Genomic DNA, 25,339 nt, shown 5'->3' on the forward strand with positions numbered 1-25,339 from the left:
TCTACTTTTTCAGGGTGGTTAACTTTTCCTGCAGTATTCCAAGAGACCACGGAGAATTTAGGATTAATGGCTGGGTTGTAAAATCATTCCATTTGCCTGAGTGCTATTTAAAGCCCCGCCAACCAACTCCAGCTTTCCTGTTTAGAACCTAAATAATGTGAAGGGACATCTTCCACAAATGTCAACCCTCTTTTTCCATGGAAAAGAGAAACTTTAACATTTTCCAAAGAAGAAGAAATAGGGTCACGCGCTCGGTGAAGACTACTATCATTTGAGTACAGTACGGGGGGACTGCTGCCTAATACAAGGAATTTATTTTTCCCAAACTGGGACCACATCTATGCCTCTAGGCTGGAACTGCTCACAGTTAACTAAAATCGGCTTTATAATGGTTTTAGAAGAAAACCAGACTTTTGTCTTTACCACTCCTACGCTTTGATCAAGATACAGACGAGAAATTCACTGCTTTCAATTAATTTTAACTCCTCTATAGCTGTGAAACAAGAAATTAAAAGAGAACGATTCAAAATTAGATTCTGATCAAATAAAACTGAAAACTCTAGAGATGCATGGGTCTCCGTATATCATTTGATATCTTCCTCCTTACTGTTTACTTCCTCACCTTTAAAAGTAACAGCTGTGCAATTCAATAGCACTGCCTTTGATTTCACATTTCAAAATGAATTGGCGCATGGATTTAAAACAGACACAACCCTGATTCCTGTGAATTCGAAGATTTAAAAAGTACTTGCGGTTTGCCTGCCAGAGTTCCTTGTTCAGTATAAGTGGGCTGGTTGAATAGATTCACAGTTGAGCAAGTGTCCAAAGAGAACAGTACTTCCTCATCCGGAGCTGACTTGACATTCTTTTGATCCATCATGACTTTCAGTATAGTCAGTAATAAGTCTTGGGTATGATCAGAGTTGTTAATTGATTTTTCTAAAAGTGCCAAAATGGACGAAATTCTCTCTAGACAATTAATGGACTCCTAATTTACTATATATTGGTCTGGAGAGCCACTGGGAAGATTCTCAGGACGCACAAGATCTGGGGTCAATGAAGACAGTAATGGAGAAAATGTTTGATCAGTAGGTGTACTACTGAAGAGCCTTAGACCGGGGGATTTAATTTTAATTTTGTCATCCAAAGGCAAGATCACACAACATGCAGAAAGATTCCTTGCACATTGAACACCGGTCAAATCAATGTCGGGGATGGTAAAGTCCCCCACTTCAGGGATGCAAACCTCATTGGCTGAGGGAGAGATGTTGTTCACAGTGTCCCTCCCCCCGAAAGGGAGGGCTTTTGCACCACCGAATTTAAGTCCATATCCTTTCCTCTAATGTCCACAAAACTGTTGGCTAAGCCACCTACTTCCTTGCGAACAGGTTAGTCAAATGGCTCCTTTTGGACAAAAGGGAGGATGGAATTTGAGCTTTTTATGTTCAAATGGCAACTACCCTTATTTCTTAAAGGATTAGACTTTGTCTTTTTACATGCCCGGCTAAGAAAAGCCCTGTTCATTCGGTGGCGTTTGGCAGTCATCCTCAAAATTGGGAGGCTTCCTTGCCATCGACCAATACCTTGATAAGGAAAGGACCTTAAAATGCGCAGTTTAGTCACCTTTTCTAGGGAAACAAACACTCCAATCCCCAATCAAGAAATCTCCCACAAAGGCTCTTGAGAAAAGACTGAGGTAGGCGCCCCCCCGAGAAGAACAAGCCGCTTTCTCTTCACCTCGGGGACCCACAGCTCTAAGCTTTACCTTTTTCTCAAAACCCTGACTGGGTTCTTTAAAACACCTTCAGCTTTTTAATTGTGCACTTTTGCACGCGCACTTTGCATGCTTTACCAACTTTTGCAGACCAAAATTAAAGTCACTGGGCTCTGTAGCTGGAAAACAGGCTGGAAAATTTGTCGAGGGGAGAGAAGGGAAGGACGAAGCCACCGAGGACTGCTTGAGTACTAAATTGGTAAATATTGACGATTTGGACGTTTCACTATTGCTTCATTGCCTTGCCCTCACGGACAACTACTCTCTTTGCCTTCACTGCCACAACTCTTATAAACCAGCAGTCCCACCAATATTTTGGTGTTTTCGCGCTTTCTGCACTTTCAGCGTTTTTGGGGCTTGTGGCAGGGCAATGGCGGGGGCCTAACCCGAATCTCCTCCTCTGGGACTTCACCTTCTGGACTTCTCAGCCTCCTCCGACCACAGTCTCCAACAATTCAGTCCCCCTTACCAGCACTGGCTATGGTATGGAGTGCAGGATACAGGGGGTTCGGAGGTATGGGGCAGGATGCTCTGGGCACTAGGCTCTGCACTCCAAGCTGCTCCATTTGCTCCATCCGCTCCGCCTCCTCGTCCAACATCATGCGTCCTCTCGTGTCAGAGCTCTGTCCCTCTGCTGTACGACTCCTACTAAGATAACAGGACTGCAAATTAGGACAACAGAACTTCAGAATAAGAGGGACTAAGTCCATCCACACTGTTGGAAAGTGTTGGCCCAATTCCTGGCTTACTCACAGTGCCTCACCTGGAGCCCTGAACCTACCAGGGTGAAAGGTGATTATGGCAACCTAAACATGACATTTTGACTCCTCAGGTAAGTCCTGGAAACAGATCTTACCCTTTTGTTGTATTACTCATCATGCACAAGGCAAAACATAAGAGAGATACAAGATACATTTTCAATACATTTACTGAAAGAATTGTAGTCTTGCATAGAGAGAATGTACTGGGATAATTAGGCAGACGAAACAAAGCAAATTTATTAGCATTATGAAAATTATAAAGAATATAAACAATCCAACCGTGGTAAATGAGTTCTAGAGGTTCTGGAGATTCCTACCTAACCCTAAGAGCATAGAGGGTGTACCCTTCTGCCTGGTCGTGTCACGGTCTGCACGTCGCTTCCCACCGTTGGCTGAAGAACTTGAAGGAGCACCCTGTCTTCTGCTGGTTCTAGACTGACCAAGATAAGGGCGACCCTTTCTAGTAGCCACGATGCTGCTTGACAGGAAACGCCAAAGCAGACCGTACCCTCCAGAAGGAGTCCCAGAGGAAAAAAAAACTAAATGTGGGAAAAAGCTCTACACAGGAACTCCTGAAAAAGAGGAAAATAGATAATGAAAAAAGGGAATAAATGGAATAATCCCTTGGCAAGAGCAACAGGAACTGGAGAAAAACACAAAGAAACAGGAGTGAGGATCATCACCAAGCGGAAGTGTTTGCAATGCAAAGAAGACCAGAACTGAAAGGCTTATATACCAGGAGACAGGAAGTGACAAACAGGAAGAAAGTGCGACACCATCTTGGATTGGGAAGACCACATAGGAAAGAATAGGAAAGAATTGGAAAAAAGAAGCAGTATAAAAGGAAAAAGAAAAAGGCATGCTGGGAAATGAGAACACCAAGAAGAAGACAACATGGACACCAAGAAGACAAGAAGAAGAAAAAAGGAAGAAAGAAGAGGATTCCCCCAGCAAAGGAAGGGAAAGCGTTTCAGGTAGGCAGGCTGGAAAGCGGTGCAACCAGGAGCACAAAATGTGCTTTCTGGGCCGCGCTGCGAGAGAAGACAGGCAGAAACGTGGGCTGCGGCGATGCAGGCGCTCCGATACTCAGAGTGGCGGCCCGACCGCGGCTTGAAGAAGGGACGCCGCGGTAGAGCACGGCGTCACATGTCGAATTAAAGGCATAACCTTAGCCCCACACCTGGAGATTTTGTCAGAAGCCAGCTTGCAGTGTAGATGTCAAAATCAAATCCAATCAAATAGCTTTATTTCGGCAACAAGTGCCATAAAAGCACAGTATATACACATATAAAACCAGAAATGAATCATAAAACAGGTTCAAAGGAAAGAACTATGTTAAGATCCTTGCAATAATAAATTCCACCATGGGCTAATCCCAAGATATAAAACTTGCGCACAAAATACTTTATCACTCTATACCTATACCTAAAATATTAGTTAAAATTTATAAATTTGTACAAAGAAATCATTTGTTCAAAAATTGTGCTAAATATAGTTCTAAGAAAGAACAGCAAGGACTTTACCAGATGGATTGAGAGTTCGTGCCAAGGTTTCTTTCTTATGCTCTAGATAAGGATTTAACGATTTATAAAATATAAATATATACACAAGAGGATAGGAAAAGCGATTCTAAGTATTAATAAAGAAGAGCAATTTGGATCAATTGATAAAAAAATGAACATTAGTACTCAAGGACTTTACTCTAATGTACCAAATTGCTTTTAAAAATGTTGCCACACTACACACCACGCCTGTGGGTGCTTGTTCAACAAATCCTAAGGGCCAAGTGACGATCCTTAATGCCCAGGGTGTTACAGAGGGGTCTTGGGCCCTCTGCTTATTATACGCAGGACAGTGAAATAGGACGTGACTAATATTTTCTTTAGTCTTACATGCCATCGGGCAAGAGTCTGTTGGACTAACACAGTGGTTCCCAAACTGGGAGCCACAGCTCCCAGTTTGGGAACCACTGGACTAACAGTTTGCTTCCATTTGGAGGTGAAATCACATAGCGGTAAGGATACAATTCTGAATCTAATATAAAGTGCACATGCTAAAGGGTGTAAAATGATATCTAAAAAATACTCAAATTCATAGAGGCACTTGAATAATAAAAAGCTGTCCATCATACTGCCAGATGGAGCTGATGCTAACTCTGACATTTTTACACGCGCCCAGTATGCATCCTTCAAACTCTGTAGGGCGTTCTTTGGGGTGCAGGGGATCTGACCAATAGGAACCCAGCCCAAGTTTAAAAAGGCTGTTTTTTACATAACTGCACCATGGGATTTCTTTCAACTTTGGGCCTTCCAAGAGCACACTTAGCCATATCCTGTAAGGGTCTAGGGTATCTGTAGACCAGATACGAATCCAATACAGCAAAGGCCTCAAAACAGCTACCTCTGTGACAGAGTACAGGTTCAATTCTATCCAAATAGGCAGCGTAGGTGAGCTCAAATCTTTAATAGGGCCTTTATGAAAGATGTCTCTGCCTCTCTATTTTGTACAATTTTCCATAATCCCATAGCTCAGCACCATACAAAGCCTCCCCCCTCCCAGCTTGACTTTTATAGATTTCTATTGTTGGTATGATAGGAAGCATCTTGAAATTTGCCGCTAGATATTCCAATTTCCCTATCTTTTGTTTGAGAGACATGGTACATTTTAGCAGCTGGGCTGTCCATTTATGGGAGTCCTCTAATCTGACTCCCAAATAGTTGAAATCTATTACTAGTTCGAGGATCTCCCCATCTAATACTATGCCTTTTTCACCATACACTTTAGGTCACCAAAAATCATGTATTTAGTTTTGGGGCTCTTTATTTGAAGACCATAATCCCTACAAGAATTTCTCCAGGAGCCTGGATAGTCCAGCAGTGGTTTGAGATAATAATAGAGTGTCATCAGCAAACAGTAAACACAGTGTCTTTGACGCACCCAGTTTAGGGGCATAATGTTCACAATCAGGTAAACAGGGGATGCAGCCATTTATAAAAAGTAGAAAAAATGTGGGGACCAAGACACAGACCTGTCTAACGCCTTTCTGTATGCGGAATTCTTTCGATAGTTCCCCGTCCATTCCCCACCTTATCCTAGCAGAGCTCTCAGTATACAGTTTCCGGATCAGATTTAACAGAGACCCAGGAGCTCCAGTTTTACCCAGGATCTCCCATAATCTAAGCCGGGGAACCAGGTCAAAGGCGGATGTATAATCTACAAAGGCGACAAACAACCTTCTAGCGCCCAGGTCCACTGTTTTTTACTTAATTGTAAGAAAGCTGAAGATCTGGTCAACTGTAGCCGCCGTTTGCCTAAAGCCTGTCTGCAAGTTGCTTAGAACATCGTTCTCCTCTGCTAATTGGTGTGATCGCACCTGCCTATTCGATCTCACTCGCAACTGGACTCTCTATACCAGCATGGAAAGCAGGCTCCTGGCTATAAAGTTTAGTAAAGTGGAGAATCCAATTTTCTGCAGACACATGGCAATCAGGCCTAGAGCTCTCATTTTTCCCGTTTTGGGAAACCATGCCCCAAAACTGATTTGCGTTGCTAACCTTAGCTGCTATCAACAATTCCTCCCATGTAGCCTCCGCCCACTGCGCCTTGCTAGTCTTTATTGGAGCAGCATACTCACGCCTTGCCAAGATTATCGTTGATCTATCATGTTGTCTTATTACTTCCAAAAGTCTACACTTAGCCGTTTTGCAAGTATTATCAAACCATCTGTTTTGTTTACCCTCTTAAAGCCTTTTCCTTCCTTTGATATCTCTAGTAAAAAGAGCTTTCAGGAAGGCAAACAGCTCAGCGTGGTTTACCATGATCTGAGTTGATGAATATGCATTAGATGCGAGGGCTGGTAGTTGGTTGGAAACTAAGTCATGCATTCTAGCTACCAGGACACCTAAATTTGTGAAAGTTTCCTATTTTAGTGTGCGCTGGTTATTTGCCACCTCTACAGGAGGCTAAACCTCTTGTTCTCATTGATCGGGCCCGTTATCAAATAACCACCTCTCCCATTCTGGCATCCTCTTGGGAAGCTAGTAGGTTAGCGCTAGCAGACTGCCTGTAGAACACAGCTTTCGTCCCGGAATGGTCGTGGCTGGAGTGCACCTCTGCCCCTTCTGGGTAACTTCAGTATTTGTGTAATAAAGCCATACTGTGGTACAAGCTGTCTCCTGAACGGGCAACACAACAACTAGGATATCGTGAACAGTGTTCCTAGCCTTGAACAGGAAATAGTGATTACATGTCATGCAAAGGTTAACTAAACAAGCAACTAATACCATATATTCTTAGAAGAATATCATGCAAGAAATGCATGTAAAATGTAATTGCTAAAAGCAGTGCAGCTAAAACTTATAAAATATGAAATATAAAAGGAAGCTAAAAACGGGCAGGATCAATTCGGTTCCAAAAGGTCCTCACGACACCCCCACCACCTTCATGTTGTGTCTGTCCCCCTGTGGCCCTCCCCCTTTTTCTCTGTTCCTCTCCCTTATTCACCACTGATTCATCCCCCTACACCTTCACAAACTTCCTTGGGCAGGATCGACCCACATAGACCAGCCTTTCCTGGTTACAACACACATTCATCTCTCCTACCCAATCTTGTACTCTGCGGCTAACAGCACTACGACCTTTCCTGTTGAACCTCTCTCTTTGCCAAGAGAAACCCCAGGATTCTCTGAGAAGAGTTAAGGTCTGTGGGTCCCCACACTCCCAACAGTGTCATCCGAGCCTAAGGTACAAGTGGCTCGCCGATCGCCATTTCCAACCATGTTTTTACCCCCTCCCAGAAGAGGTGAATCTTGGGGCACTCCCATAATGTGTGTAGGAAAGACCTCCTCTGACCACATGCACACAAGCACTCCTGTTTCACTTCACTCCCGATTCTGTGAAGGAGTGTCCTAGTGTAGTAAATTCTATGAAGGATTTTAACTTGAATGAGACGGAAACACACCTGAATAGCTAACTCTCTTGGAAATTTTAGTGCTTCTTGCCAATCCTCATCTTCCTGCCATTTTATTAGTAAATTTGTGAACTCCCCCTGTATATTGTTTAAGAGAGTTTTATAAGTTAAGGAGATCGCCTTAGTTAGTATGTGATCATCCAAGAGTTGTCTCTCTAATTGGGATCCCTCCATCATGTCATCATCTGGTGTTATATGTCTCCCCAGGGCATGTGTCAATTAATAGCATTTAAGAAATTAAGTGGCCATTCCGCATTCCTCTCAGAGTTGTGCAAACGGTACCATACTGTTGGCATCCCAAACATCTCCAAGTTTTCATAGGCCAATCAGGTTCCACCCTCTAAAACCCTGTAAGCTTGACACCAGCGTTAGTTTCGTACCTACCCATAATGGGGTTCTGGAGGTCAGCCTCTTCCCCCAGTCCATTTCCCTCAATAGAATCTCCTAAATCCTTTATTATTATTATGTTAATTTGATATTATGCACAAATCACCCCAACCGGGGTATCTTGGCGGATGGTCAACCTGAAACAAATAAACACAGAATCTAAACAGATCAGTTTTTAGCAACGTTCTAAATTTAGAGCAAGATCGGACTGAGAGGGGCAGTCCGTTACAGAAGGTGGGAGTCAAATAAGAAAAAGCTCTACCACCGCATCTGATTTGCCACATGCACAGAACCAATAATAATTCTTTATTATTATTACAGCTCAAGGCTCTAGTGGGCAACTAGTGCTTGATCTTCTGGTGCAAGTACTTTGGGCCTGTCCCCTGCAATGCTTTATAAGTTAAGCAGCAGATTTTTAAAACTATTCTCTTCTTTACTAGTAAGCAGCGTATAGACTGGTAAAGAGGCGCAGAGGCTGTTTTTGGTTGCTGATTAAAGTTCAGTCGGCCACCTGCAATTTCAACAATAATGCCCCATTGGTAGATGCCAAGAATGCATTCCAATAGTCCAGTGGGCTCACCACTAAGGTCTGTGCCAGGGCCTTTCTAGCTGTGAAAAGGAAAATGGCAAAGCTTTCCTTAGTAATCATAATATATGAAAGCAAGTGCCTGTTGTGGATAGGACTTGTTCTTTCATAGTGAAATCCTGATCTACACTCACTACAAGGTCTTTTACAACCCTTCTTGGCTTAGGGGCTTTGCCTAATTCTTGGTGGCCACCAGTCCAGGATCAACAGATGTTGGGATTTTCCAAACAACATAATCTCTGTTTTCCCTGGATTCATTTGAAGGAAGTTATCCAACATCCATCTAGGGATGGCTTACATTCTTGCCGAAAAACGGCATTTCATCTTGTCGATGTCTTCATCAAAGGAAATGACTAACTGTGTGTTGTCCGCGTATGACAAGACATTGAAACAATACAGTTCAATGACTTTGGCCAGGGGTGCCACATACATGTTAAATAAGGTAGGGCTTAGACATGAGCCATGTGGTCCCCTTTGTCGCCCTGCCTAGGGCTGGATTTAAAATCTCCCAGCCAGACACACTGAACTCTATCTTTCAGGAAATCCTGTAACCAGGCCAAGGAAGAGCCAGTAATTCCACACTCTTGTAGTCTTGACAATAACTTTGAATGGGACACAGTATTGAATGCTGCAGATCGGTCTAAAAGCACAAACATGGCTGGAATATCCACATCCAATGAGCTCCTAATGATATAAGTCACAGCAACAAAGGCCGATTTGTGCTATGCTCTGCTCTAAATCCTGCTTGTGAACAATCCAGGATCTCATTCATTTCAAGATATTCAGTCAGTTGTTTATTAATTAGATATTCCAGCAGCTTACTAAAGAGCAGGACTAATGAAATGGGTCTATAGTTTGAAAGAACAGAGAGGTTAACATTACTCTTATTTTGAATGGGGCTAATTAGCGCCAATTTCCAGACTAAAGGAATTTTCCCTAATTCGATCAATAGATTAAATAACACTGTTATAGCCGGGTTTCCCTCTTACTAATGCCTGTTGAGTTAATTCCAGAAAGAAGGTTTGAAACTTTTCCAACCTGTTACTCCTGGAAACAGAGAAGGGGCAATCAATTTCCTCAGCACAAACTTGGGGCAGTCCACTCACAAAGTTTTGGTAAATTAGACTGATCTTTTCATCAAAAAATTCAGCAAAGTAATCACATAATTCTTGCGTAGTCTGAAATGGTAGAGTGCATGGGGGAAGGATGGATAAACTCCTTAAAAGTCTTGAACAGTTCTCTAGAGGAATAGCCTGCCTGATCAATTTGTTTGCTAATGTAGCTTTTCCGCTCCTTTTTAATGTTCTGATGAAAAACAGAAAGGGCTTTTTTAAATGTAACTTTGTCATCAGCAGCATGGGACTACCGCCATCGCCATTCTAGCTTCTTGCAGAGCCATTTCACAGAATTGAACATTTTGTTAGCATCTGACAATACCACCGCCAGTGGAAGTCTGACAGTATTAGCTGCTGCCATATTATTGTGGAGGGCTCGAATATGAATTCTTGTTGATTGGTGCAACATAAATCCATTCTGGTCTGGATGGACCAAATCAAGGACTACCCTCTTGAAACGGTTCACAAGGACCTTAGACAGTATCTTTGTATTTACGTTGTGAATGGATATCAGGCGATATGAGTCCCATCGGTCTAATGGTTTCCCGGGTTTCCAGATCAGCGATATTGTTGTTAGGTTAGCATCCAGTTTGAGCTCAAGCCGTCTATTTGCTTTTTAAAACATTTTATGTAGGTGCAGTGTCACTATAGCAGCTACTTTCTTAAAGAACTCAGCGGGTAGCCCATTAGCTACTTTCATAGAAGTCACTCAGATCCCCTGTTATAGGTGCGACATTTTCGGAGCCTGTTACTAGGGAGCCAACGGGATCTCAAACTGTCAGTACATGGCTCCTCTCTTTGTCTAGCTTACTGAGCCACGCCAACATTTTCCCTGCCTTGTTCCCTGCTTCATACATCAGTTTTTCTTGCTGTATGTATTGTAATTTAAGCGCATCCGTTGACACCAAGCGGCTTTCCTCCACCTTGTTAAGGAGACCAGTCTTCATCTCAACCAATTAGCATGCTGTATATTCATCCTCTAAATGGCATATCGCCCTGTTTAGGGTCATGCTGCATTCCTTGCAACTATGTCTATTACCCAACTCTCCAGATATAATCACTCCCCTGATGGTGGCTTTGTATGCCTCCCAGATTGCATCCACTTCCCACACCAATTTAGTGTTTTCTTTAAATTACTGGGTGGGGGCTGTCTGCAGCTGTGTCACCTTCTTTTCATTCATGAGCCACCATGTCGCCATTCACTACTTGCTCCTACCCCACTTATGAGAGTGGGGTCCATTGTTATTCTAATGGGGAATGATCCGGAATCCGTTTAGCTTTATATCTAGCAATTTGGAATCTATGAAGAGATTCACTTGGGATAAAGAAGAAATCAATACAGGAGTGGGTATCATGTGCCCCAATGTAGGAGAAGTAGCATAGATGCTGTCCATGAATTTTCCTCCAGACATCCCCTATACTGACGGCATGACAAAAATAACCTAATTTCCCAGGGCCTTTTTTATGGGTCTGTCTGCTTGGGCTCTGTCAAGCTGGTCATCCAGCACCATATGAAAATCACCACCGATCACAGTGGTAGCTTGCAGTAGTTTGGTGAGTAGTTTGCCTAAGTGAGTCGGTGTGTGTCCCTGAAGCCCCAGTGGGGCATACACATTGACTAGGGCCAATTGTTCTCCTTCCCATTCACTCAGGACCACCATATAACACCCTAACTCATCCACACATGTTTATTACACCTGGAAGGCCACAGATCTTTTGATTTAAGTTGCCACCCATTTAGCGCTAGAAAAGTATCCTGCTTGGACAAGGATTCCATATTTCCCCCATGCCAATAACATCTCTTTATTACCCTTCATATGTGTTTCCTGCAGGAAAACCACATCTTCCGCACATCTCGCCAAAGCTTTCATCACCAATCCCCTTTTTATCTTATCTCCTAGACCATTCACGTTCCAATTCAAAAGAATAAGCATGTTGTGAATCATCCCACTTGTGTGCCTGTCCCCTCCCCTACTCCAAGTGCCCTGCCATGGTGTAGATGTCCCCTCAAGGAGGTGGTATCCCCATCACTCTGCACCTTTAAACAATAAACAACACCCCAAATAACCCTCTCCCTCCTCTACCGTGTAGCAATCCCTGTTTCTGCCTCTGCCCCAATCGCAGTCGCCCACATAACTTGTCTAGAAAAAACATTTGAAGTCTGTGTAACAGGTTGCCTATGGCAGGGAGGGTGTTGTGGCAGTATAACTGGCCCCTATCAAGCACGGGCCAAAGTACCCCCACCAAGAAAATATTCACTCAAATAATCTCATCCGATGTCTTCGGTGTGACCCGAGTTGGCGTCCTACCCCCCGGCTGCCCCCCAACATCCACAACCCTTCAGTGTCCACAGTATCCTTGCCCCCCTCTGTTCAAGCCAGGTCTAGACCTCCACCACCAAGGTAAAAAAATGTAACTGATCTTTATCAGTAATTCTCAGTTTTGCTGGGACCAACAAAGCATGCCCGATATCTAAACTTCTCAAGTGTTGTTTGACTCGCAGATAGGATTTCCTCTGTCTTTGGACCATAGCCACAAAGTCAGGACAAATGTTTACTGGCTGTCCCTCTAACATCCACGGGCAATACAATCGCTCTCAGGAGTACCCGTGGCAGGGATAGTCTGCCTGGCACCCTATGGGTGTGTTCCACACTGAACCCATTTGAAGTTTCCCTCCCACCCCATCAGGACCAACGATGCCAACCACTTTTCTAAGGAAAAGTCCATGCTCAGGCCCTCTGCCTGTTCTGGAACTCCCACTAGTTGAATGTTATTTTGGCAGGAGCGGGTTGCCACGTCTTCCAACTTTACCTGTAAGCAAGCCACTTCTCACTCGAGCAGTTTTAGTTGAGTGGTATGTTTTGACATAGTTGGACGGGTGAGGGCCAGTGTGGATTCCACCTCTGCTACTCAACTGGCAATTTCCTATGATCTGTCCAGAGAAGAGTGACTTCTTGAGTGACAGCATTGGTTTTGAATTCCAGGGCGTCTTGGTATCCTTTATGGCTGCTAGTATTGTAGCAGTGTGGGTTTCCAAATCTCGATCTGACGTGTTCGCCATTAAATCTTGTTCCACATCTAGCTGCAGTGGCTGGTCTTGGTGAGGGGCTTTAAGCACTTTGGGGGTACCATGTTCAACTCCCTTGTATTGTTCCATCTGAAATCTGTTGAGTCCTTGAGATAACTCTTCACAATAATAAGTGGGTTTGCCACCAACGGGTCTCGTCATCTACAGGGACCATACATATTACTGCCTCTCCCTTCAGTCCCAACAACAATGTGGTTTCCTCTGGGGAGACCCCGGGCACTATCACCCACTACCAGTTCTTGATGGCTGTCACAGCTCAGCCTGCCTCAGAACCCTCAACCCCCGGGCACCATTTCACACTGGTCTGTTTATCCGTATGTGTCTCAATCCTAGATCACACCAATGCAATAAAGCCCCTAGCATCCCAGGATGTGAAGCCAGGGGTTAAAGTGTCTGGAGTGTCAGTTCTGTTCAAGGCCACCCCCCGAGCCATGTGATGCCTACTAGTAACTGGTGAGGGAAGAGGAAAGGGGGCCACCACCAACAGGAGCCAGTAGTCAGTTAAAAAAGGGAAGTGTGCACGTCTCTGATTTTGTAGTGCTGCCACTCTGCCCCAGTGCCGAAGTCTCTGCCTGTGGAGCCAAGGCTGAAGACCTCCTCAGTCGGTATATTTTCTTTATAGTACTAGGTGGGATGGGAAGGGAGGGAGACTCCACCCCACCCAATTCCTGCTCCCTGCCTGAAACTTTCTCCGGGATTGGTCTATCTCTGCTCACCGCCCCAGGGCCAGTGTACGGCTGTGCCGCTACCTCAACCACGGCCTCAGCAGAATCCCTAGTGCGACCTTCAGTTGCCTCCCTAAGCCCAGTTGGTGTATTGACTATGTGTACCCCGGGGCCCTGCCTATCTCATCCTGGTTCTCTGCACCTGTCGTGACTGCATCTTCCCAGGTGCAACTGTTATCACTGCAGGTTTTCTCAGGCGTAACCAACCATTTTCAGGCCAAGTCTGCCTTCCCCATGGCCGGACTCTTCTGCATATTATCACATTTAGTATGACTGCACTAGTCAGGTACAGCAGTTAACACAAGAACAATAATAAGGGTTTTTCAACAACCACTGCAGCGGTAACCACCAATAGACAGACAGAAGTCAATGTACCACCCACCCCATCACAACCCGCCCATCCGCCAGCTTTTCCGGGGTGGTACCAACGCCATCAAAGGCACGGCGGAAACAGGACTTGGAAGGGAAACCACTCACCTCTCGACACTCAATGAAGAACCAGGACGCCATGGAACCCGAGCTGCAGGTCCTCCCCATGCTGGTCTACCTCCTCATCTACCAGGAGTATGAACAGCGGCGGTGACGACCACGATGAGTACTGCACCTAGTACACAGGGGAGAAGGGGAGGAAAAAGAGAGAGACACACACACGCAATACACAACATCCCCACCCCCACCCTCACCCACAACAACATACACACAAACACTTGCATCAATATTACATTTACACCCCGTAACCCCGGAAGAACGCAAGGACAAAAGGAATAGAGTCAAATCAGTGATATATTAGAAATAGTCAGATATACTTAGTAATTTTAAAAACAGTATTTACAAAAATATACAATATGTACATAAGGCGGTACATTGTCCGCTCAAAATGTCCCTGGGCCACTGGACCAAGACTCATAGGCCAAGCCCACACTTGACTCCTGACTCAATATGGAGAGAACACTGCAGGGGCATCAGGTCGAAAACACACAGGCACCTCAGGGGGAGGGTGAAGTGGGGGTGCACCTCAGCCGGAAGATGGTAAAACGCCACTGCTCCTGGAGGGGGCTCCATGCCCACAGAGATGTCCTGGGGAGTGCAAGGCCATAGTCTCTTCAGTGGGTGGGTTGCCCACTGCTTGGTCCTGGGGATTGCAAGGCCACAGTCTCTCAAGTGGGTGGTTTGCCCACTGCTTGGTCCTGGGGAGCGCAAGGCCACAATCTCTCAAGTGGATGCAGATCTCCACTGGTTCTGGAAGGGGCTTTGTGCCCAATGTGCTTCATCCTGCCAAGGATAGGGTGAGTGGGGGCCTTCTTCAACTGGTTCTGGAAGGGGATTTGTGCCCAGTGTGCTTCATCCTGCCAAGGATAGGGTGAGTGCATGCATATCTCCACTGGTTCTGGAGGGGGCTTTGTGCCCAGTGATGCAACACTTGGGGTGTGGCAGTTCACAGTCCCTCATCTGATTGTCTGAGGCACTAGATTTGCAGGAACCAGGTTGCATGATAGTCCATGGAGGCAGGGCCAGACTCCATCCGGCAATGGCTACGGCTGCAAATTGGTGGTAGTGCCGGTGCTGGTGGGGGTGCTGTCAGTAGTGGAGGGAGGCTCCAGCCATTCTATTGCAGCCTCAGACGGCTGCCCACTGGGGCTGCTGTCGCTGGTGGTGGTGCTACGGTCAGCAGTGCAGGTGGCGGTGCTTGCGGCAGTGCTAGCTGTGGTGCATGTGCTGGTGCTGCCAGTGGTGTAGGGAGGCTCCCGCCCTTCTCCTGCAGCCTCGGGCGGCTGCCCACTGGGGCTACTGCTGCTGACAATAGTGGTGCTTGCGGCGATGCAGGTGGCGGTGCTTGCGGCGGTGCTAGTGGCGGGGCTGCTGGTGGTGCTGGCCGCGGTGCACGTGGTGGTGCTGGCGGTTGTGTTGGTAGCCACCAGACCTTCACCTGCAGCCTCGGACGGCTGAAGTGCCTTGCCTGGTGTTTTGTGCTCCTTCCTCACCTTGGCAGATGGTGGTGTGACCTTGGGTCTGGCAGCTGGAGTCTTTGAGGAGGGCCTTGCTGGGTGGTTGTGGCTCCTTCCCCTTGCTGGATGCTGTCCCCCTCTTCACCTTGCCAGGTGGCGGAATGGTTTTGGCCTTGGCAGGGGTTGATGGCACACTGGCTGGGCTGACTGGTGCCCCCTTTGAGCCTCTGATAGCTGCAGGAACCACAGCGGACGTCGACTTGGTGGCTGAGGTGCTGGGCTGGGTTCTGGACACCCTGGCCCGAGGGGAAGGACGGGGGGAGGGGTAGGGAAGAGGTCAAAGTTGGCCAGGAAAAGCTTGTTAGGGACACTGGGCCAGGAAGAGGGAGAGGGTTTGGGAGTGGAGGAAGAGGGAGTGGTTGTAAGAGGTGTCTGTCTGCTGAGTTTGGGTGCAGGTGCATGGGCTGGATGCTGTTGTGAGGTGGATGGCTGTTGGGTGGATGGGGGCTTGCGTTTGTGTACTTTGGGAGGTGGGGTCACAGACACACTAGGAGAGGACACAGGGGACATCTGCATGGATGTGGGGTGGTGACTGCCAGTGAGGGGTGTGTTGTGATGGGCGTGCTGGTGATGGAGGTAGTGGATGAGGATGTAGTGCATGCAGGTTTGAGTGGAGACGCTACTGGGAGGAAGGTGGACGACGAGGAGGAGGGGACACAGTGGAGGCTGAGGATGATGGTGTGTCTGCATGGGGATGGTGCTTGTGTGAGTGCCTGTGAGATGAAGTGTGGTGCTTGTGTTTGCCTGAGTCAATCTTGTGTGTTGGTTTGGGTGCATGCTGGTTTGAAGGTGTGCTTGGGATAGGTTGAGGTTGAGGGGATTGGGACTGGGACTGGGACTGGGTAGAGGAAGTTGGAGGAGGGAGGCTAGAGACAGGGACAATGGCTGCCACAGTGCTGAGGCCAGAGCCTGAAATGCTCTCTGTTGGGCCACCACGCCAGAGTGATTGCCCTCCAGGTATGCATTTGTTTGCTGCAAATGCCTCTTGACACCCTGGATGGCATTCAGTATGGTTGACTGCCCAACAGTGAAGGAGGTCAATAGCCTTCTCACTGAAGGCAGCAGGGCTGACTGGGGCAGGGTCTGAGGTGCCTGGGGCAAAGGAGATGCTCACCCTCCTGGGTGAGCGGGCACGGGAAACACTCTTAGGGGCTGCTGGGAGGGCAGTGCTGGTATGGGGGTGGCTGCTGTACCTGTTGTTGGGGTGGGCACAGAGGTGTCTGCCACCGCCAGGGAGGTTACATCGTAGGAGGAGTCGATGTCTGTGGTGTCCCCTCCTGTCCCTGTCGTGGTGCTCCCCTCAACATCCGTCCCTCTGGTGCCCTCTCCGCTGGTGGATTCGGCCTCCAAGCCCATGTGCCTCTGCTCCTCCGCCAGATGATGCCAATGCACACAAGGACAGGGTGACAAAACAAAAAGTGGGGGGAGATGCAGAAGATACACTTGGTCAATGCCAGCAACACCACTACAGTTGGCGTACACAACACACAGGGAGTAGCCCTATGCACTAGGCCATGCACTACCACTTACTAAGATAGTCACCAGCCCATGGGGTACAATGGCTAACGCCATTAGCTGCACATCTGAAACCCACAGGACCCTGCCCAGTAGTAGATGCCTACTAACACTATTGGGGGTGGAGTGCTTCAGAGTCTGCCCAACAAGGGACCTACCCTGCCATGTTCGTCCTGGCCTAGGGGCACCCACAGCCCACACCGTCCACCCAGGTAAACCTTAATGCGCGCACAGTCATGATTCTGAATCTGTACTTACCCCCTTGTGGCTGCTGTGATGCCTTCAAGCCCCCTTCCAACTCTGGATAGGCCACTACCAGGATGCGAAACATCAGGGGGGTCAGGGTACGATGGGCACCCCTTCCTCGTTGGGAGGCCAGCCCAGCTGGGCTTCCGTGTCTTCCTTGTCCAGCAGCGCATGTCCTCCCACCGTTTGTGGTAGTGGATGCTCCGCCTGTCAAAGCCCCCCAGGGTCCGCACCTCCTTGGAGATGGCATGCCAAATACCCTTTTTCTGATGGGCGCTGACCTGCATGGAAACAACAGCAGAAAAGGGAATTAACCATCCAGACCATCACACTAATGGCCCATCAGATCCCTCCCATCCCCTGACGCACATACATTGACCACCATACATGCAGTACTCTGGCCAGAACACCTCAGCCCCCCCACATGTGGCCTACACAGACAGCACTCCATGTATTCATGGCCCACGCATCATGCTCACAGTGTACTTAACTGTTTGTCTGGAGAACCATAGAGTAACGTGTACTGGGGTAGGACCCCATCCACCAGTTTCTCCAACTCCTCCGCAGTGAAGGCAGGGGCCCTTTCCCCAGACACTTGAGCCATTGTCCTGTCAGTGCTCCATATCCTGGCAAGTGGTTCCTTCCAAACAACAGTGGCCATGGCATCAGGGATGTTTCAGACAATGGGGGTCATTCCAACCCCGGCGGGCGGCGGGCGCCGCCCGCCGGGTGGAAACCGCCCAAACACCGCCCGCGGTCAAATGACCGCGGGGACCATTACAACTTTCCCGCTGGGCCGGCGGGCGATCTTCAAAAGATCGCCCGCCAGCCCAGCGGGAAAGCCCCTGCAAAGAGGAAGCCGGCTCCGAATGGAGCCGGCGGATTTGCAGCGGTGCGACGGGTGCAGTGGCACCCGTCGCGATTTTCAGTGTCTGCAAAGCAGACACTGAAAATCATTATGGGGCCCTGTTAGGGGGCCCCTGCACTGCCCATCCCAGGGGCCCCACGACACCCGTTCCTGCCAGCCGCCAGGAACAGGCTGGCGGGAAGGGGGTCGGAATCCCCATGGCGGCGCTACATGCAGCACCGCCATGGAGGATTCCCCCAGCCGGGGGAAATCCGGCAGGAAACCGCCGGACCTGGCTGGGCGACCGCGTCGGAATACCTGATGTAGCACTGCCAGCCTGTTGGCGGTGCTACATCTGGCCTCCACCCTGGTGGTCTATGACCGCCAGGGTCGTAATGAGGCCCAATGTTCTCTAACGTGTTGACCAGAGTGTTGTCAGCCCTGCTGAAACATGCGCAGCTACATCGTATTCCCCCAGGTGGAGGATTTGGCCACAGTGAAAGCTGACTTTTATGCCATGGGACATATCCCCAACACCATTGGTGCCATTGATGGGACACATGTAGTATTTGTCCCCCCCCCCCGGAGAAATGAACAAGTGTTCAGGAATAGAAAAAGCTATCACTCCATGAATGTGCAGATGGTGTGTTTGGCGGATCAGCACATCTCCCATGTGAATGCCAAGTATCCTTGAGCCACACCCAGGGGCACTGGGTGTGGCTAATAGGTGAGCCCAAGGTCCCCACCCAGTATAAGCTGGGGTCTGGGTATGGGGTTGTCCCTAAGGGTTAGTGTGTGTCTAACAGGTCTCCCTCGATATTTACAGGTGACTCTGGTTACCCTCACGTCTCATGGCTACTGACTCCAGTGAGGAATGCCAGGACAAGGGCAGAGGAACGTTACAATGAGGCACATGGGCGAACAAGGAGGATAATTTAAAGAACCTTTGGCCTCCTGAAGGCCAGGTTCTGGTGCCTCCATCTGACAGGTGGATCCCTGTACTACTCACCCAAGAAGGTGTGCCAGATCATCATTGCATGTTGCACAACCTGGCCTTGAGACGCCAGGTGCCTTTTCTGCAGGAGGATGAGACTGGAGATGGTCTTGTGGCAGCGGTGGATCCTGTGGACAGTGAAGAAGAGAAGGCAGAGGAAGAAGATGTGGACAACAGAAGTAATATAATACAGCAGTACTTCCAGTGACACACAGGTAAGACACTGTAACTTCACTTTACATTCAGTTTTCTATTGGACATTGTACATGGCAGCCTGATTTCCCTATGTCCATGGCCACTTACTGTACCCTTTTGCATCTCTATTTTCAGATCTCTGTGGCCCACTCTGGTTCCTGGTATGTTTCCTGCTGCCCACTAAAGATCATACCAATGTATAAATTACTGTACATATGACTTGCAATGTTTTCGGAATGTTGTACTAATACATATTTCAATCATTTGACAGACTCAAGTTTTGTATTTGTTCCAAGGGTGTTTATTTATGTGCTCATACGTAGAGGGGGATGTGCAATGGGCTGGGGTGATGGTGGAGGAATGTCCAGTTAAAGTACAGTCTCTTGGTATCACAGGTGCATTGTCCAATGGGGCATAGGAAGGGGAGTAATGGCAGTTCAAGGTGGACAGGGTGACAGAGTGGGACAGAAGGGTGACAATCAGGAGAGTCTTATTTCCTGGTGGGGGTCTTGGCAATGTTCTCTGGCTTCTGCCTGGATCGCAGGGACCGTTTGCGGGGTCGTTCTCCTTCTGCAGGGGGTGGGGTGCTGGTGGCCTGTTGGTCCTGTGGTGACGCCTCCTGTCCACTAGCGCCGGCGGAGGTGGAGGGCTGTTCTTCGGTGTGGCTAGTGTCTGGGGCCCGTTGTTGTGCCACTGCCTCCCTCATGGTCTTGCCCATGTCTGCCAGCACCCCTGCGATGGGGATGCGAAGGCCCTCCGAAAAACCTAGAACTGAATATCAACCCACAACTCTGGGTAAAGCACTTCACCGCCTTGTATCAGGAAGAGGTCAAGATGGTACCTGGGAGTACCAATAACTCAAATAGTTTTACTCAAGGGCCGGAAGGTAGTAATCAAAGATCAAGTAAGGTATTTCCACTTCAAGAGACCTATGTAGTACCATCAAAATGGCCTGTTAGATCAATATATGAAACACAGAACAAATTAGTCCCTAACAAATTCCCTAGCACAAACTCCATGCAAGCAATCCATGCTATTCCATGTGCAATGGAGTTAACATCGGAATTCAGTGAGAAAGAGATTAAACAAGCTATTCTCCTCTAAAAGCTGTACAAGGCTGCAGGCCCAGATGGCATCCCTTCAGACGTTTATCGTAATCAGCTAATGTTATGGCTACCTGCTCTAGCCCGTCTATTCAACAGTGTTTGACACCACGAGGTAATCCCTACTTCTTGGAAGAAATCAATAATTGTTCCAATTCACAAAAAAGGGCCTCGGGATATGGTGTGCAATTACAGGCCAATCTCATTGCTTGATAGTGTTGGATTTTTTTTTGCCAAACTGATTCAGTCGCGCCTAGACCAATGGCTAGAGGATGGAGATTTATTATCGACACATCAAGCTGGTTTTAGGAGGGGCCAAAGCACAGTAGATCAACTTTTTAAGTTGAACATGATCTGCGCTAAATACGTCGCCCTAAAAGATTGCCCATTATATCTGGTCTTTGTGGATCTTCAAACAGCCTTTGACAGCGTAAATCGCCAAACATTATGGCAGTTATTGTCGGAAATGGGTATACAGGGAAATATTTTAAGACTGTTAATTCTACTGCATACAGGAAATACTGCCAGGGTCAGATATAGTACGAGAAATGATTACACAGCAGAAATTCTAATCCAGCGAGGCGTAAAACAAGGCCGCGTTTTGGCCCCAACCTTTTCAACTGCTACATAAATGAAGTAAGTCAAGACCTGAGGAAATTAAATCTGGATGTGCCAAAACTAGCCAATGAAAGTATACCTATCTTGCTTTTTGCTGATGACGCTGTATTACTGGCAAGAACGGAGATAGCAATGCACTGACTACTTAGGGGTTTTGAATCATTTTACACCTCAAGGAGTATGATAATCAATGAGGGGAAAACAAAGTTTATGATTCTTAACCAAAAACTGATGGTGCAATCGACTTTTAGGGTAAACAACAAGCCTTTGGCCCGAGTGGCTACTTACGACTACCTGGGCTGCAGACTGGACGAAAAACTGACATGGAAACCGCAAATTTATAAAAGTAACATCTCCTTGGTCCAACAAGCTGGAGCGGTACTCAGATTCGCAAAAGCTACAGGCAACCATTCTGTGATTTCTGCACTGCTTGCATATAAAACAAAAGCAAGGGCTGCAGCACTATATGGCACAGAGATTTGGGGATTTAGAAAGACTCCATCAATACAAGTAACCGAGAATACATTTTTATGCTGATGACTTTGTTTAGGCAATGCCACACTAATGAATGCAATAAGAATTGATCTACAAATTAGAAAGGTTGAGGACTATATTGCGTTGGCTCCAATAAGATACTGGATCCATATTTGGGCAAAAGAGGAACTCAAACCATATAGAGATGTACTCATGGACATCATGAAGCTACAAAGTCATCGGAAATTGCCCTGGTTCAAACACATCTCAACTATCCTGGCTGCTATCGGCCAGGAAGACCTCTGGCTCCATCCAGGAAAAATCAGAAGGCCTAGTTTATCTGTCATAAAAAAGGCATACTGGGACCAAAAGACTCAGAGCATGTGTGAGACTCTTAGCCCTTTATTTAAGCATTACATTTTGTTTAATCAAGAGCTGAAACCCGCTTTTTTCATAGACCGTATTTATCCGGAAGAAAAAAGGGCTCTCTATTTCAAATTTCGTATGGGTACACTACCAGTGATGGCGGTGTCCAATAGATGGCAACCCGTCCCTTCGGGTAGATTAGAATGTTGTCCTTGTCTCCATGGTGGCCAAGAAACACTATCCCACTTCCTTTTATTATGTCACTTCACGCTTAAACTCCGCAAATTGTATTTACGTCCACTTTTTAGATCATGAGGAGTCAGGAAGTGCAAAGAGGCGGAAGTGTTATGTATGCGATCAGACGAGAAACATATTGTGACAAAGGTCTCAACTTACATACTGGAAGCTTGGAAGTTACGTCTATCAATGCACCTGCAGCTGGCACAAGTATAATTGCTTGTGTTGTCCCATAGCTATTATTAGCTTGAGAAACCAGTGCAGGTTGCTGTAAAATGGGGTCAGGTCCTGTGTCACTATTAAACTGATGGTTGGCACCGTAAGGTCCCAAATGATTAGTGCAAGAATAAGATATTTAAATTTTAGTTTTATAATGTCTTTTTAGAATAAATTAAGAGCGTTATGTAAATTATGGTTATAGATTACGTTTTATGATAATGCAGGGTAAACTGGGTACATTTTGGCACATGTTAAACCAAAAATTCAAGTACAGTTTTTTATTGAGACGTTTTATTTAATGTGACTTTTTACCGAGTATGATGGACTGGTATTTATTGTGTGTTATTGTTATGGCCGGATAGGCTGACAACAAATAAATGGTAAATAAATGGCAATGGTGACCAGGATGTTTTTGATGTTTTTGAGGTCCTCCCTGATCCCCAGGTACTGTCCCTCCTGCAGGCGCAGGGTCTCATGCAACTTGTACAGTATCTGGCCCATGGTCTCCTGGGAATGGTGATATGCTCCCAGGATGTTGGAGAGTGCCTCCTGGAGAGTCGGTTCCCTGGGCCTGTCCTCCCTCTGTCGCACAGCAATCCTCCCAGTTTCCCTGTTGTCCTGTGCCTTTATGCCCTTAACTGTGTGCCCTCTGCCACTGACCCCAGGTCCCTGATTGTCCTGTGTTGGTGGGGTTGCCTGGGGTCCCTGTAGTGGTGGACACACTGCTGATTGACGTGTCTAGGGGACAGTGGCATGGGCCCGCTGGGTGGGTGCTGTGCTTGTGTTTCCTGAGGAGGAAGCTCTGTGGTGGGTTGGGACTGTGGCAGGGTAACCGACTGTCCAGGGACCTCTGCTGTCATCACTGTGGGCTTCCTCTGAGTGGGGGGACTTGATGTTGCCGGCAACTCCTCTCCGGTGACATTGATTAGGGGTCCTGTGGGGATGAAAATGCAGTGTTATTGTATCTGCGTGTGCCATCTTGTGCATGGGTGTGTTTCCCTGTATAGTTGTGATAGCCCTGTCAGCTTTGCCTTGTGTGCGTGGTGATTTTGTGGGCTAGGTGATTCTCTCTAATGGGCATGCTGTGGTGATGAGTGTCCATGCAGGTCTGTGATGGGGGTCCATGGATTGGTGTTACATGCAGGGCTTGGTTTTGTGATGGGTGGGTTGTGATAGTGGGGTATATGTGAGGTGGTGGAGATATGGGGGTGAGGGTAGGGGTTTGTGATGGCATGCAGGTAGGATGGGGGATATAGTAGTAAAGATATGACTTACCAGAGTCCAGTCCTCCTGCTACTCCTGTGAGTCCCTCAAGATGCATTATTGCCAAGACTTGGTCCTCCCATGTTGTTAGTTGTGGGGGAGGAGGTGGGGGTCCACCGCCAGTCCTTTGAACAGCTACCTGGTGTCTTGCTACCATGGAACGCACCTTCCCCCGTAGGTCGTTCCACCTCTTCCTGATGTCATCCCTTGTTCTTGGATGCTGTCCCACAGCGTTGACCCTGTCCACGATTCTCAGCCATAGATCCATCTTCCAAGCAATGGACGTCTGCTGCACCTGTGATCCGAATAGCTTTGGCTCTACCCGGATGATTTCCTCCACCATGACCCTTAGCTCCTCCTCTGAAAACCTGGGGTGTCTTTGGGGGGCCATGGATGTGGTGTGAGTGATATGTGTGGGGTGATGTGTGGGGTGATGTGTTGTTGTGTGTGCTGTGAGGTGCGTGGATTTTGTATGGTTGATGGTGTTCTGTGGCTCTGAATGAGTGGGTGCTCCTGGCTTGTATCGCTCTCTGTTGGCAATCTTTTTTTTTTTTTTTTATTGAAAGGATTGTGGGTAATGTGGGTGTGTGTTTCATATTGGAGTGGATGTGTGGATGTGGTGTGTGTATGTGTGTCAGGTGTGTGTAGTTTGAATTGTCCAATGTGGTGTAGTATTGTAAGTGTGTGTGTATTTTGAGCGCTGCAGTGTGTACCACCAATGGTTTACCGCAGCTGAAAGACCGCCACGGTGATTCATGGGTCCTGATACTGTGGGTGTATTCCTGTTGGCGTAACGGTGTCGGTTTTAGTACCGCCAATTTATCACTGACCTTTGGTCTGGCGGACTTGTGTGGGTGTTTGTGTTGTGGCGGATTTCTCAGTGTGGGTCATAATACCCGTAGCGGAATACCGCCGCGATCATGGTATGTTGGTGGCCGTCAGCACGGCGGTAGGTGGCATTTACCGCCAGGGTTGTAATGAGGGCCTTAATGTCCTTATAAAATATGGCAGGAGATAAAATATATCCCATTTATCCCCAAGCAACAAGAAGATTTGCATCTGCCTTTCAAGTAAGTCAGTCGTTTCCAACCCGTAGCCCTGGGACACCTGGGGGTCCGCAAAGCCTCAGCAGGGGTCCAAGACTGTTTAGAAACTTAAATAATACTAGCAGATTAATAAGGGATATAAATAGAGTGGTAATTTACTGTCCTCAGATTGATTCATTGGATCATTGGAGTTGCATCAAACAGAATATAGTATGGACGATGTGTGGCTTCAATTGAATTTAGAAAAGCTCCATCCTTTCTATTACATTTTTTTATTTTTTATTTATATGAGTTTGCAAATTAAATAACGTGTTATCATTTGTAGATGTGTTTGGTGATTGCTTGTTTCTGTATTTTTTGTGTATTGTTTTGCATTTCAAATCATCAACAATGTTTAGGCCCTCGTCTCCGGCTCCTAGTAATGACTCAGGAGGGGAGGGGTCCCCGGATTCCAATAATGATTCAGTGAGAGTCCTTGAGTTCCAGTAATGATAAAGTGGGGGTCCACATAAATCAAAAGGTTGGGAACCCTGAATTAAGTCATATGTCTGACTTTGATTAGGTTGGTTCTTCTCTGCCGGCTGAGAGACAGAGAGGTGTGAACAGAAAAAAGCTGTGGTTGCCAAACATGCCGTACACTCTATGTCTGCAAGTAAACATCTGAAAGAAGGCAGAGATGAAGGCACCAGAATTGTATCTAGTAAGTGAAATCATGTTGCCAAGAGGATGGTCACTCAACTTTACTCTGGGATTTGCCATATGCCGAAGGGGAGAAGTGGGCCACCCAGTGTTGGAAGTCTCATGC

Source organism: Pleurodeles waltl, chromosome 6, assembly GCF_031143425.1.
Source record: "Pleurodeles waltl isolate 20211129_DDA chromosome 6, aPleWal1.hap1.20221129, whole genome shotgun sequence".
Lineage (NCBI taxonomy): Eukaryota > Metazoa > Chordata > Amphibia > Caudata > Salamandridae > Pleurodeles > Pleurodeles waltl.